General features: G+C 38.6%; 1 long non-coding RNA gene across 1 annotated transcript in view; it reads right to left on the reverse strand.

Annotated features, from left to right (window-relative positions):
- Positions 1-4,733: 4,733 nt before the first annotated feature.
- The window catches only part of LOC137220729 (uncharacterized), a 43,765-nt gene continuing 33,292 nt past the window's right edge, over positions 4,734-15,206 (reverse strand). The window contains exon 3 of the long non-coding RNA XR_010941765.1: positions 4,734-4,934. This is a non-coding gene — a long non-coding RNA (uncharacterized lncRNA). The remainder of the gene's footprint in view (positions 4,935-15,206) is intronic.

Consider the following 15,206-nt stretch of genomic DNA (forward strand, 5'->3'; position numbering starts at 1 on the left):
TAAAAATTTTTGCTGAATATACTCTGTTTCAGAAGACTGAGAAATATACAGAAATACCTTACCAAACACAATGTAAATAAATGAAGTTTTGACATGTAACAGGTAAGCTTACATTATCTGAAAAATTCACCTATTTAGAACAGTCAAGTGCCTGATAAATGAAATATCAATATATTTTGCAATAACAAGAAAGAGAGAAACTGTAGGTTTTGTTATGGTAGTAGTTATTAGGGGTTGGGGAGTTTACACTGCTGAGGTTTTGGGGGTTATGAAATAAAATTTTTGAATTAGGTATCTTCTCCCCAGTTATTATTGGTTACATACAGGAGCTCGCTGAGAGACATTGGACAAGTTGCTTAACTTCTCTAAATCTTAGTTTCTCTTTCTGTAAAAATGAGGATAACATACAGCTCACAAGTCTATGCAGAGAATCAGATATTTAGCACTGTGTCATATGAGGTACAATAAATGTGCTTTTCTCTGAATTTTCTCTTTCAAAGATGTATTGAGCACGTACTATGTGCTATGCCTCATTCTAACCATTCTGGACGTGTAGCTGGGTAAAGGTCCTTGTTCTCAAGGAGATTATATTCTAGTAAAGAAGGACATGATAAGTATGAAGAGAGATAAATATAATCACTTCAGGCTGCAATAAGTGTTAATGAGGGTTAAATGGGTGGGGGGCTGCTCTAGCTAAATGGGGGGGGGCGGTCAGGGAAAAGCTCTCTGGGAAGGTGATGTGTGAATTGAGATCTGAAAGACGAAAACGAGGAAGTCAGGTGAGGATCCCAGACAAGCACATTCTTAGCAAAAGGCACGGCAAGAACAAAGGTCCCGAGAGTGAAATGAGCTTGGCTTTTGTGGAGACAGTGACCAGAGCACAGGAGTCAGGGAGCGGGGTGGCCTGTGAGAGCAAGAGGACAGACAGGTGCCAGGTCAGGAAGGGCTTTGAGGACCAAGGACAGCAATTTGAATTTTATTCTGGTTCACAGAAAAGCCTTTGGAGGGTTTCAAGTAGGGAAACTCTATAATCCAATTTTATCCTTCAGGAAGATTCCTCTAGCTGGCTGCTCTGTGGAGGACTCAGAAGGACTGAAGGTTGGCAAGAGTGGTGGCAGTGACCACTTACTGGGGGTGTTGCATTAATCCAGGAAAAGGAAGATGGGGGCTTCGACTATGGTTGTGGTCTTAGGAGATGGTAAGAGGTTGGATTTAGGATATACTTCGGAAGCAGAACTGACAGGACTTACAGTTGGACTGAATATAAGGGTTAGGAAAGGAGAGAGCTTTTCGTTTTTCCCTGATGAAAAATTTAATACATGTTCACTATAGAGAACTTGGAAAATTCAGGAAAGTATTCAGCAGGCTACCTGTTTTAATATGTAAACTTAGCTTTTTCTTGCACAAGAAGTCTATTATTATTGTTACCCTTTTGAAGATTTCAGTGTACCTTAGCTTATTAGAGGCATGGGGGATTATTCAAGTTAGAAAACAGAGAGAGAGAGGGAGAAGGAGAGGGAAAAAAAATACCTGTTTCACCCTGTTTAATACAGACTTTCCTAACCTTAGTTGAACTTTTAATTTTTTTGGTGGTTGTTTTGTATAACATCTACTATCAGCTCTATCAATGATCACCAGAAAACAAGATTTAATACTACACTGGATCTTTTCCTCTCATTTCTCACTGTTTCTCTTATGTATAGAGTTAGATTTGCAGGTTCTAAACTCAGGACCATTTACTGAGTGCACCAACACAGTTCTTGCACTGGCTTTATTCCTTCTCTTAATATTCTAGGAGGCAGGGACTTCCCTGGTGACACAGCGGCTAAGAACCCCCCTGCCAATGCAGGAGACACGGGTTTGAGCCCTGGTCCAGGAAGATTCCATATGCCTCAGAGCAACTAAGCCTGTGCACCACAACTACTGAGCCTGTGCTCTAGAGCCCAGGAGCCACAACTACTGAGCCCGCGTGCCACAACTACTGAAGCCCACATGCCTAGAGCCTGCACCCCGCAACAAGAGAAACCACCATGAATGAGAAGCCCGCGCACCGCAACGAAGAGTGAACCCCGCTTGCCACAACTAGAGAAAGCCCGTGAGCAGCAACAAAGACCCAACACAGCCAAAAATAAATAAAATTAAAAAAATATATATTCTAGGAGGCACATGGTGTCTGGATTACATTGTTCTATAGTATTTTCAACTGTCTTGCTAATCCACTGCTATTTCTTCTAACAGTTATTCTTACAAAAGTGGTAGGGAACTTGTATAAAATTATGTTTAAAATTGACATTGTCTTCCAAATATCTTATTTTTCTCTTAATGGAGAAAGTGACAGCCAGTGGAATATGAACTACATTGATAACATACAACTAGTAGCAATGAAAGAAACTGAGTTTTAAACTTGAGAATGCACATCTAAGGTGTTTATAAATTTATACTGTCAAATGTCCTTAATTTAATGCTCTATTTAATTTGTAATTTGGGAGCGACAACACTGGGTATTTAGTGAGGTTCCAAGTATCCAGGGCAGGGGTTGGGGGAGAGGGAGATGGTAGAACAAAAATATTTCCTTTGTCTTTTATGACTTGAAATTGTCTAAAATGTGATGAAGAAAAAATACCTCATTTAAAAAATATATTTTGGGATAGGTATTGGTAATAATAATTAATAATGAGTGCTTTTATGCCCCAGAAGCAATTGGTGTTGCTTGTCCCATTAAGGTGGACATGGTGAGCCTTGATTATACTCAGCTTAATTTGAAGATTTTAATAAAGGAAAAAAATTGTAGGAAGTGTGGTATATTATCATACTTAAAACAGCCAATTAAATTAGTCTCCTGATACCGGCTACTTTATAAATTCATTTATCACACAAGTTATTCTGACCTTTCCACCTCTTCCTGGATAAGGATGGTAGCAATTTCCCAGTAGCAAAATTATTGATTTTTTTTTTTTTTTTTTTTTACAGAGCTTCTTTTCCAGTTTGAGTTTCCTTTCTTTCTGCACTTCTATTCTTGAATCCCCTTCTGAGAGACTGGAGTCCCATTTACACACTGGCAAGAAAAATGCTGTTTGGAAGGATATGGGAAGCTGCATCTTAACGTCCAAGCTAATTAGCCACACCTAAACAGTTTACGAAGGCATTTTGCTCAATATGGAGTATTTCCCTTATTCAATAAACAGAAGAAAGTGTTGATCATCTATTGAAGCTTGGCATACTCGCCAAGCAAATGTCAATCCTTTTTTACACCATTCAGTTTCATGGGCTCTAATACCTTTTTCCTAAATTTTAATGTTGATTCCTACATGTTAAATGATGATCCATTTCTCACATGCAATATTGACATAGATCATTCACTCAGCTAATTGAGAATGTTTCCCTTTATCAACAGTTTTTCATGGTTCAGGGGCACGACATCTCTTTCTAAAAAATAATTAGAAGGTGACTCTAGCCTTTTACCAGATTTGAGAGATTTGAAGAAAATAACTATCTTTGCAAAAATTGCATTTGAAGTCAGTCTTTCTAAAAGATAAAGAATTTTCCAGAGAAATAAGGGGGGCAGGGGTCATGGATGGAAGAGAACTTCCATTTACTGAGTACCCATTATAAGCCAGAAACTGTGCTTGGAGTTTTACATGAGTTTTTTCCTTTAACACCATGAGGTGTTTATTTATTTGCATTCTGTGCATTCTGAGGCCTGGAGAGGTCAAGTAACTCATGCAATCAGCTGATGGATGCTTGGCCTGGGCTCTAACACCAAGTCTGTTGGACTAGATGCCATGCTCCTTCCATTTCACTGTACTTTGCTGCTTCAGTTGGCAAGATCAATGGGGTCCCCATACTCTGAGGGTTGCAGCAACTCAGTGATCAGAGCTGGTTCAGATTCAGAGTTCCTTTGACTGTTTTCTCGGTGGTGTTGATAGAGGCGTGGGAGGCTCTTATCCCATGTAACTTTGATCTCTCACGCATGGTCAAAAGCAGGCAGTCTCTTAGCGTGAGGCTGAGATACTGAAAAGCTCCGTGCGCTCTTACACAAAGAAGCAAGACTATCAATGCTTCCTATCAGTGTTGCTCTTTGTTTTCTCTTGGTAGCTGGGATTTTGTTCTAAGGAAGGACACTATTATACATTTTCCTCTGTGCTACTCACACATTTGCTGATAGCTACTCAACCAAGTATATGAATTACTGAAAGGTTCAATCACCTATTATTTTAGACTATTACTCATAGTAATAAACTGTTGGGATATCTACTGAAGAGAGTCCAACAAAGCATCATAAAAGCAGCATTCCTGTGCTTATACACATTCATAAAGATCAGCGCTAAGAAGAATTTCCATATTGCTTTGGATGTTAAATTTCCCTAAACATACATAGTCCAATTTTCTCAGGCCACCCTTCAAAGGACTATCTAGTTCTTTTAAAACAAATAAAAAATATGTGTAGCTCAGTATTGAGAGGGAAGACTGGTCTCAGGGATTCTTTTGTTTTTACAAAATATATTGGCATTTCCTCCTACCAAAATACCTATGACTTGTCCAGGAAGAAGCATCTTGATCCAGAGCTATCTGAATTATTTTTCTAGCTTCAGTTAGCACTCTTCAGGAAAAAGTCAGCCTCTTGAGCTCCAGCCTTCATATCTTGGGGCACTGTCTGAGATGACCTAGATAACCTGAGTGAGGCAGGATGGACTAGAAAAGGCAGGTTAAGGAGTTACCTCTCCTACAGGGTGAGGCAGGCAGTGGGGGCACAGGCCCAGCTGCAGGCGCTGGAAGTGAGTCCAGTCCAAGAGCAAAGGAAGTCTGCATCTGACCTGGTTGTTGTCTAGCCAGAAGGCTGCCAGCTTGGGGCTTGATGCCAAAGGAAGTATCCAGAAGCTGTTGGAGATTGAGAGTTCCAGACCTTTGCCTGAGGTTCAGGAGCAGCCTGGGGACTGAAAAATAGGATCAAGGTGAGCTTTAGTTCTAGAAGAACCCATAATAGTTAAATTACCAAGGAGAAGAAACAGAAAAGGGCAGCAGTTACAAGACCAATGAATACGGTGGGAACAGGTCTTCCAAGCCTGGGTGTCAGACCTAAAGCAGACACTGAATTCCAGGCTTAATTTCCTTAAGTCAGTCCTGAATAATGTTGGGCCTGGGGAGTTCGGATGTAGGGAAGGGGTTGTCAGAATAGCTGCATTTGAAGCCCAGGGACCCCCTAGGAGGACAACATCAGGGACTGGGGAAAAGGCCATGGGGACAGGCTGTATTCACTGAGGTTGTACATCTGTGTTTCAGGAAGTCAGTCTGGAAAGAAAGGGCACAGGTACTCCAGATGAGGGCTCTGGGAAAAACATGCCTTCTTTCTATTGCTGTTGGCTCTTCTGAGGCTGTGGAGATCTACCTCTTTTGTTCTCCCTGGGACCCTATTAAAAGGTTTCTTGTGTTCAATTTGTATGTGGTTTTCCCATTCCTATGGGTTTCCTGAAAATTCGAATACAGGTTTCAGATGACCCAGTAATAATTTATAGATACCATGGCTCAATGACTTTGCCCTGGAGACTCCTACCTCTTAGAGAGTCTGCTACTTGTTGAATGTTGAAGGATCCAGCAGAGCAACACAGAGCCAAAACCACATATGGAGTTAGAGCCCCATATGGCACTAGAGTGGAATTAATTGGAGTAGCAATTGCCATTCTATTTCACATAATTTTGTGTTTTTATTCCATGGAATTTTAGCCACAAGAACGTTATTCACAGGATGTGTCTGTGGCATGTTTTGCACTGACGAACAAAAGGGAACACTGCCTCGACCACGATGCAATTACACTTCCTTCTGCACAACTTCATCCATGCCTGACATGTGGAATCTGCCCAGGACTGGCTGTGAACCCTGCAAAACCGCTGTACGATAAATTATTGTCATCATGCCTCAGAAGGCTGTGTCACATTTGCCTGCAACCATTGTACAGACCTACCTTTTAAAAATAGATGTGTTTTTGCACTCTTGAAACTACTTATTTTCTTACTCTTTGTCACAACCAGCCTAGTTTAAGCTGACGGTAAAAAGAGGTTTTGGAGGTTTTCCACCACAAGGTTATTTAAAGTTCTTTGAGCTGCCGCCAGACCTTCATTTAGCATTTTAATAAACTTCCTGGGCCAAGGAGTAATTTTCCTGTATCCTCTTTGTCCTCAGCATGAAGTAATAGTACAAAAGAGGGTCATCATTTTTAGGCCAGTCATCTGCATGAATTATAAAATTATCCTTACGAATAACCAGATATAAGGTCTGGGATAGAGAAAAGGCGATCAGACTTTTTTCTGTGGTTAACATTAAAAAGGGGTGGTCATAGACACATCAAGGGTTTAAGAAAGTGCCAACAGAAATATTTTTCACACAGATAGTTAGAAGGGACTTTAAAAGAAACTGCACATACAGTCAAGTTACAGGAAGATAACTAGAATTAAATTGCCTAAACTTTTGCTTGCTGGTGGTGTCCTTATCTGGAGCCTCTCTAAAGGCAGAAGTACCAATAGACTCCCATGTTTACATGGTGATATGGAAATCGGCCTCCAAGACAGTTGTAAGGCTCCCCAGAGAATTTTTTGGAAACTGCATCTCTGGGTGCGGTGTGATGTCACTTTTCAGTGTTTCTAGGCATTGTGCCAAAACTCAGTTTCAGGAAAATAATTGCAAAAATGTTTAAATAATTTGCATGATGTTTCTGAAAGCAAAGGAAAAGCTGCCTGCTCCATTCCCAAAGGAGATTTCAAGACACAATCAATGTTGGGCCACAAAAACACTGTTTAGACAGAATAATTATCAGCCCTTCCCTTCTCTTTCATTATTAAACTGAGGTCTATTCCCTCTGAGGGTTTCACCTGGCATATGGAAAGACTGTTTTGCTAAGTCCCCTTTATGGATGTTCAAACAGGCTAAGTAAATTCAGAGTTTACTAAATTGGCTCTTTCATGTACATCATTTGACATGAAGTTGCTTCTACGTCATGATTAGCTTTTTTGTTTCTATTTCATGTTATAATCAAGTATGATGGAATTATATAGGATGGTTTCAAACTACCAGAATTCTTGAAAAGGTATCCCAATGCTGAGTTCATTTCATTCATTATTGACACCTTTAAACTGAGCTCAAAGAACCCTAAGTGACAGGGTCATCAAAACAACACACAGAAGGATGCAGTGGGTGGAATCGTATTAAGACAAAAAAGTGAAGTCGTGTTTAAATTGTGTTACAGCTTTCAATGCCCAAATTACAGTACAGTTATTTCTTTAGGGATCTACTTAAAGTACTGTTTGAATTGAATCAAAGTTATTTTTATAGAGATTCTTGAAATGACATTTTGTGATTTAAAAAGACATGGCTATTCTTTATATTGTAGTTTATTGAATTTGATAGTTTAGGAATGAATACATTGAAAAGTGGCACTGTTAGAGTGCACACCAATACAATTTTACTCTCTCCCCTACCCCCATACTGCCTATTCAAACGCACTCTGTGCAACCAGTTTTTCCCCTGCCTTGTAGAAGGCACTACAGTATTAGGATAGATAGATAGATAGATAGATAGATAGATAGATAGATAGATAGATGATAGATAGGTGATAGATAGATAGATGTATATACATACTTAGCTAATAAAATGTCTTTGGACACTTTTAATCTAAAAAGGCTAATGTTACTAATTAATGCCTAGTTCTGTGTAACTGTTAAAGATATTAATTTGAAGTTAAGCACCTTTTCTTACTTCGGGCCTTTAGCGGAAAACAGGGTGAAGTTAGCTTCTTCTCTTTTGACTCTGCCTTCTTTTCCTTGCCACTCACTGTGATTTCTGACCCCACCAGAGCTGGGATGTGAGTGAGGGAAAGACGTAAGGAAACAGGCAAAGATTTACTTGACTGGTACACTCTTTTTTTAAATTTTATTTATTTATTTATTTATTTTTGGCTGTGTTGAGTCTCGTTGCTGCGTGCAGGCTTTCCCTAGTTGCAGCAAGTGGGGGCTACTCTTCGTGTGGTGTGCGGGCTTCTCATTGCGGTGGCTTCTCCTGTTGCGGAGCACAGGCTCTAGGCGCGTGGGCTTCAGTAGTTGTGGCTCATGGGCTCAGTAGTTGTGGCATGAGGGCTCTAGAGCACAGGCTCAGTAGTTGTGGCACACGGGCTTAGTTGCCCTGCGTCATGTGGGAGCTTCCCAGACCGGGGATCGAACCTACGTCCCCTGCACTGGCAGGCAGATTCTTTTTTTTCTTTTTTTCTTTTTTTTGAGGTACGTGGGCCTCTCACTGTTGTGGCCTCTCCCATTGCAGAGCACAGGCTCCGGACGCGCAGGCTCAGCGGCCATGGCTCACGGGCCCAGCCGCTCCACAGCATGTGGGATCTTCCCGGGCTGGGGCACGAACCTGTGTCCCCTGCATCGGCAGGCAGACTCTCAACCACTGCGCCACCAGGGAAGCCCATGGCAGGCAGATTCTTAACCACTGCGCCACCAGGGAAGTCCCTTGACTGGTACACTCTTGATGTGTTGACACTCTTCAGACTTGGTGAATGTTTACACCTGACTTTTTCCCTCATGAGCTCATCTATAATTTTTTTTTTTTTTTGAGACTCCCACATCATTGGGTATCTCTTACCTGGAATGTCCAGCAGAAATGTATCTCCTCAAAGTGGTCTTTTCTGATGCCTCCATTAGCTCTTGAGTATCTAGCAGAAAACTTGTACCTCTTTATGCGAGGTCTCCTCACTCTCCAGGTGATCCTTCTGGGCAGAACCTTAGACAACTCTGGCCTGTTTTGCTCATCCATAGCTTAGTCTGGTCCACAAAACACTGATCTGGTGTCAGTTATACTATAGTTATTCCCCTCTGCATTGTGGCTAAAGGTAGCTTAAAGCTTGAGCCAGTTTATATTTTTTCAGACCTGTATCAGACATGCAGTCCCAATACTAGGAAACACATAGGATACTTTCTGGGTGGTCCCAAAAGAGGTCCTCTCACATTTGAGGTGAAGAAGTATCTCCCATCCTACCTAGTTTTTAGACTGTTAGATTCTCAGCACAACTCTCTCCAAATACATCCTCTCTCTTGACCTCTCTAATCTCTTTTTTCAGGGTAGAGTTGGTAGTTTTTACCAACTCTTTTGGAAGTTCTTCTTAGGTGGCCTCAAAACTCACTTTGGAATGTTGCTGTAGAAGGAATCCAAAACTACCGCAAATGACTATGCAGTTTGTACCCCACACAAAGATATCAAGCTACAGGGATGAGTGAGTGCTGAATTACAGCCATTCCTCCTCTAGCAGCACAGGGTGCCAGAGGGGCACTTTACTGCAATTCACCTACCCAGTGGGATTGCTTTTCTGCTAATTTGCACAAAGGCACCTATTGCCTTGGAGCCCTGGTTGAAACTGAGACAGAGTCCCATGTGAAATCCCATTTCATTTAGATGAGTTACAGGATTAGCGTTTTCTTACATGAAAACCATCTACAGATATTGATGACACCTGTGACAACTGTTCAACAGCATGTCAGAAAATTACCAGGAGGCCAAAGATGTCATCCTGCCACTTTTCATTCAAACAAAATATCATATTTTTAGAGTTTTTTTCAACAAGAGTTCCAAGATACTTCAATGAGGAAAGAAAAGTCTTTTCAGCAAAAGGTGCTTAGACAACTGGATATCCACATGGAAAAAAAAATGACCTCTACCTCACACTGTGTACAAAAATTAACTCCAAATGGGTTATAGACCTACATGTAAGAGCAAAAACTATACAGGTTTTAGAAAAAACATAGGAGCAAATTTTGAGGCCTTGGATTAGGTAATGGTTTCTCAGATATGACACCAAAAGCACAATCTACCAAAGAAAACATAGATCAAATGGACTTAATCAAACTTCAGAAGTTTTGTGCTCCAAAGGACACCGTCAAGGAAGTGAAAAAGCAATCCACAGAATGGGAGAAAATGTTAACAGGTCATAAATCTGATAAGAATATATGAAGAAGTCACAATAAAAAAAAGAGACATCCTAAAAATGGACAAAGGATTTGAATAGATATTTCTCAAAAGAAGACATTCAAGTGACCAATAAGCACATGAAAAGCTGCTCAACAACATTAACCATCAGGAAATGTAATCAAAACCACAATGAGATACCACTTCACACTCATTAGAATGGCCATTAAAAACAAAAACAAAAAAGAGATAATAACAAGTGTTGTGAGGATATAGAAAAATTAGAACCCTCATACACTGCTAGTGGAAATGTAAAATGGTGCAGCCACTTTGGAAAACAGGCTGACAGTTCTTCACAAAGTTACATATAAAGTTACCATAGATCCAGAAATTCCACTTCCAGGTATAAATACAAGAGAGTTGAAAACATGTCCACACAAAAACTTGTACCTGAGTGTTCATAACAGCATTATTAGTAATAGCCCAAAAGTGGGAAAGAACCCAAATAACTATCACTTGATAAACAAAATATGGCATATCCATACAGTGGAGTATTATTCAGCAATAAAAAGGAATGAAGAAATGATTCATGCTACAAGATGGAAGAATCTTGAAAACATTATGCCAAGTCACAGAAGTCAGTTGCAAAAAACCACATACAATATAATTCCATTTATATGAAATGTCCAGAGTAGGCAAATCCATAGAGACATAAAGTAGATTAGTAATTGCCTGGGCAATTTTAGTTTTGGACAGTTCATTGCTAATGTATAAACAAAAAATTGATTTTTGTATATTGATCTTGTATCCTGCAACTTTGCTGCACTATTTTTTTTGTTTGTTAGTCTTTTAGTGGATTTCTTAGGATTTTCTTGAATACAAAAATATTTCATCTGCAATAAAGACAGTTCCACTTCCTCCTTTTCAGTCTGGATGCCTTGTATTTCTTTTGCCTGCCTGACTTCACTGGCTAGAACCTCCAGAAGTATGTTAAATAGAAGAGGTAAAAGCAGGCATCTTGCCTTGTTCCTGACCACGGGGGGAAAGTGTTCAGTCTTTCACTATAAAGAATTATTTTGCTGTGAACTTTTTGTAGATATTCTTTTGTCAGGTTGAGGAAATTTTCTTCTATCCCTAGTTGGTTAATAGGTTTTTAAAAAAACCATGAATATATGTAGCATTTTGTCAAACACTTTTCTATGTCTATTGTGTTGAATATATGGTTTTTGTCCTTTATTCTATTAATATAGTGTGTTACATTGAATGATTTTCATATATTAAACCAATCTTGTATTCCTAGGGTAAATTCCATTTGGTTATGGTGAATAATCCTTCTTATATATTGCTGGATTTGGTTTGCCAGTATTTTGTTGAAGATTTTTGCATCTACATTTATAAGGCCTTTTAAATTTAAAATTTCTCTTAGCCTGTTTGTCCACTTAACTGACCATTGTGTCTTTAGCTGTGCAAAATTTTCCAGCTTTTATGCAACCAAACTAGTGAATTTTTTCCTCTATGGCTTCACAGTATTTTTTTCTTGCTGAGAAAGATTATTCCTACTCCAAGACCATAAAACTATTTATCTGTGTTTTTCTTTAATATGGTCATTATTTTATTTCTTTTAATGTTTAGAGTGTTAATCATTGGGAGTTTACATTTATATAAGCTTTAAATTGAGGACCCAATGGCCTGTTTTTTTTAATCATTCCTTTTTTAAAATTTTTAAATTTTATTTTATTTATTTTTTTATACAGCTGGTTCTTATTAGTCATCAATTTTATACACATCAGTGCATATATATCAATCCCAATCGCGCAATTCAGCACACCACCATCCCCACACCACTGCGACTTCCCCCCCTGGTGTCCATACATTTGTTCTCTACTTCTGTGTCTCAACTTTTGCCCTGCAAACTGGTTCATCTGTACTATTTTTCTAGGTTCCTCATATATGTGTTAATGTACGATATTTATTTTTCCCTTTCTGACTTACTTCACTCTGTATGACAGTCTCTAGATCCATCCACTTCTCAACAAATGACTCAATTTCGTTCCTTTTTATGGATGAGTAATATTCCATTGTATATATGTACCACACCTTCTTTATCCAGTCTGTTGATGGGCATTTAGGTTGCTTCCATGACCTGGCTATTGTAAATAGTGCTGCAATGAACATTGGGATGCATGTGTCTTTTTGAATTATGGTTTTCTCTGGGTATATGCCCAGTAGTGGGATTGCTGGATCATATGGTAATTCTATTTTTAGTTTTTTAAGGAACCTCCATACTGTTCTCCATAGTGACTGTATCAATTTACATTCCCACAAACAGTGCAAGAGAGTTCCCTTTTCTCCACACCCTCTCCAGCATTTGTTGTTTGTAGATTTTCTGATGATGCCCAGTCTACCGGGTGTGAGGTGATACCTCATTGTAGTTTTGATTTGCAATTCTCTAATAATTAGTGATGTTGAGTAGCTTTTCCTGTGCTCTTGGCCATCTGTATGTCTTCTTTGGAGAAATGTCTATTTAGGTCTTCTGCCCATTTTTTGATTGGGTTGTTTGTTTTTTTAATATTGAGCTGCATGAGCTGTTTGTATATTTTGGTGATTAACCCTTTGTCCCTTGATTCATTTGCAAATATTTTCTCCCATTCTAAGGGTTGTCTTTTCATCTTGTTTATGGTTTCCTTCGCTTTGCAAAAGCTTTTAAATTTCATTAGGTCCCATTTATTTTTGCTTTTATTTCCATTATTCTAAGAGGTGGATCAAAAAAGATCTTGCTGTGATTTATGTCAAAGAGTGTTCTTCCTATGTTTTCCTCTAAGAGTTTTAAGGTGTCCAGTCTTACATTTAGGTCTCTAATCCATTTTGAGTTTATTTTTGTGTACGGTATTAGGAAGTGTTCTCATTTCATTCTTTTACATGTAGCTGTCTAGTTTTCCCAGCACCACTTATTGAAGAGACTATCTTTTCTCCATTGTATATCCTTGCCTCCTTTGTCGTAGATTAGTTGACCATAGGTGCGTGGGTTTATCTCTGGGCTTTCTATCTTGTTCCATTTGATCTATGTTTCTGTTTTTGTGCCAGTACCATACTGTCTTGATTACTGTAGCTTTGTTGTATAGTCTGAAGTCAGGGAGTCTGATTCCTCCAGCTCTGTTTTTTTCCCTCAAGACTGCTTTGGTTATTCGGGGACTTTTGTGTCCCCATACAAATTTTAAGATATTTTTGTTCTAGTTCTGTAAAAAATGCTATTGGTAATTTGATAGAGATTGCATTGAATCTGTACACTGCTTTGGGTAGTATGGTCATTTTCACAATATTGATTCCTCCAATCCAAGAACATGGTATATCTCTCCAACTGTTGGCATCATCTTTAATTTCTTTCATCAGTGTCTTATAGTTTTCTGCATACAGGTCTTTTGTCTCCCTAGGTAGGTTTATTCCTAGGTATTTTATTCTTTTTGTTGAAATGGTAAATGGGAGTGTTTCCTTAATTTCTCTTTCAGATTTTTCACCATTAGTGTATAGGAATGCAAGAGATTTCTGTGCATTCATTTTGTAACCTGCAACTTTACCAAATTCATTGATTAGCTCTAGTACTTTTTTGGTGGCATCTTTAGGATTCTCTATGTATAGTATCATGTCATCTGCAAACAGTGACAGTTTTACTTCTTTTCCAATTTGTATTCCTTTTATTTCTTTTTCTTCTCTGATTGCCATGTCTAGGACATCCAAAACTATGTTTAATAATAGTGGTGAGAGTGGACATCCTTGTCTCGTTCCTGATCTTAGAGGAAATGCTTTCAGTTTTTCTTCATTGAGAATGATGTTTGCTGTGGGCTTGTCCTATATGGCCTTTATTATGTTGTGGTAGGTTCCCTCTATGCCCACTTTCTGGAGAGTTTTTATCATAAATAGGTGTGGAATTTTGTCAAAAGCTTTGGCTGCATCTATTGAGATGATCATATGGTTTTTATTCTTCAGTTTGTTAATATGGTGTATCACATTGATTGATTTGTGTATATTGAAGAATCCTTGCATCTCTGGGATAAATCCCACTTGATCATGGTGTACAATCCTTTTAATGTGTTGTTGGATTCTGTTTGCTAGTATTTTGTTGAGGATTTTTGCATATATATTCAACAGTGATATTGGTCTGTAATTTTCTTTTTTTGTAGTATCTGTCTCTGGTTTTGGTATCAGGGTGATGGTGGCCTCATAGAATGAGTTCGGGAGTGTTCTTCCTCTGCAATTTTTTGGAAGGGTTTGAGAAGTATGGGTGTTAGCTCTTCTCTAAATGTTTGATAGAATTCACCTGTGAAGCCATCTGGTCCTGGACTTTTGTTTGTTGGAAGATTTTTAATCACAGTTTCAATTTCATTCCTTGTGATTGGTCTGTTCATAATTTCTATTTCTTCCTGGTTCAGTCTTGGAAGGTTATACCTTTCTAAGAATTTGTCCATTTCTTCCAGGTTGTATGCTTTATTGGTGTAGAGTTGCTTGTAGTAGTCTCTTAGGGTGCTTTGTATTTCTGTGGTGTCTGTTGTAACCTCTCCTTTTTCGTTTCTAATTTTATTGATTTGAGTCCTCTGCCTCTTTTCCTTGATGAGTCTGGCTAATGGTTTATCAATTTTGTTTATCTTCTCAAAGAAAAAGATTTTAGTTTTATTGATCTTTGCTATTGTTTTCTTTGTTTCTATTTCATTTATTCCTGCTCTGATCCTTATGATTTCTTTCTTTCTGCTAACTTTGGGTTTTGTTTGTTCTTCTTTCTCTAGTTCCTTTAGGTGTAAGGTTAGATTGTTTATTTGAGATTTTTCTTGTTTCTTGAGGTAGGCTTGTATAGCTATAAACTTCCCTCTTAGAACTGCTTTTGCTGCATCCCATAGGTTTTGGATCATCGTGATTTTATTGTTTTATGTCTCTGGGTATTTTTTTATTTCCTCTTTGATTTCATCAGTGATCTCTTGTTTATTTAGTAATGTATTGTTTGGCCTCCATGTGTTTGTGTTTTTTACGTTTTTTTCCCTGTAATTCATTTCTAATATCATAGTGTTGGGGTCAGAAAAGATGTTTGATATGATTTCAATTTTCTTAAATTTACTGAGGCTTGATTTGCGACCCAAGGTGTGATCTATCCTGGAGAATGTTCCGTGTGCACTTGAGAAGAAAGTGTAATCTGCTGTTTTTGGATGGAATGTCATGTAAATATCAATTAAATCTATCTGATTGTGTCATTTAAAGCTTGTGTTTCCTTATT

This window comes from Pseudorca crassidens, chromosome 3, assembly GCF_039906515.1.
Source record: "Pseudorca crassidens isolate mPseCra1 chromosome 3, mPseCra1.hap1, whole genome shotgun sequence".
Lineage (NCBI taxonomy): Eukaryota > Metazoa > Chordata > Mammalia > Artiodactyla > Delphinidae > Pseudorca > Pseudorca crassidens.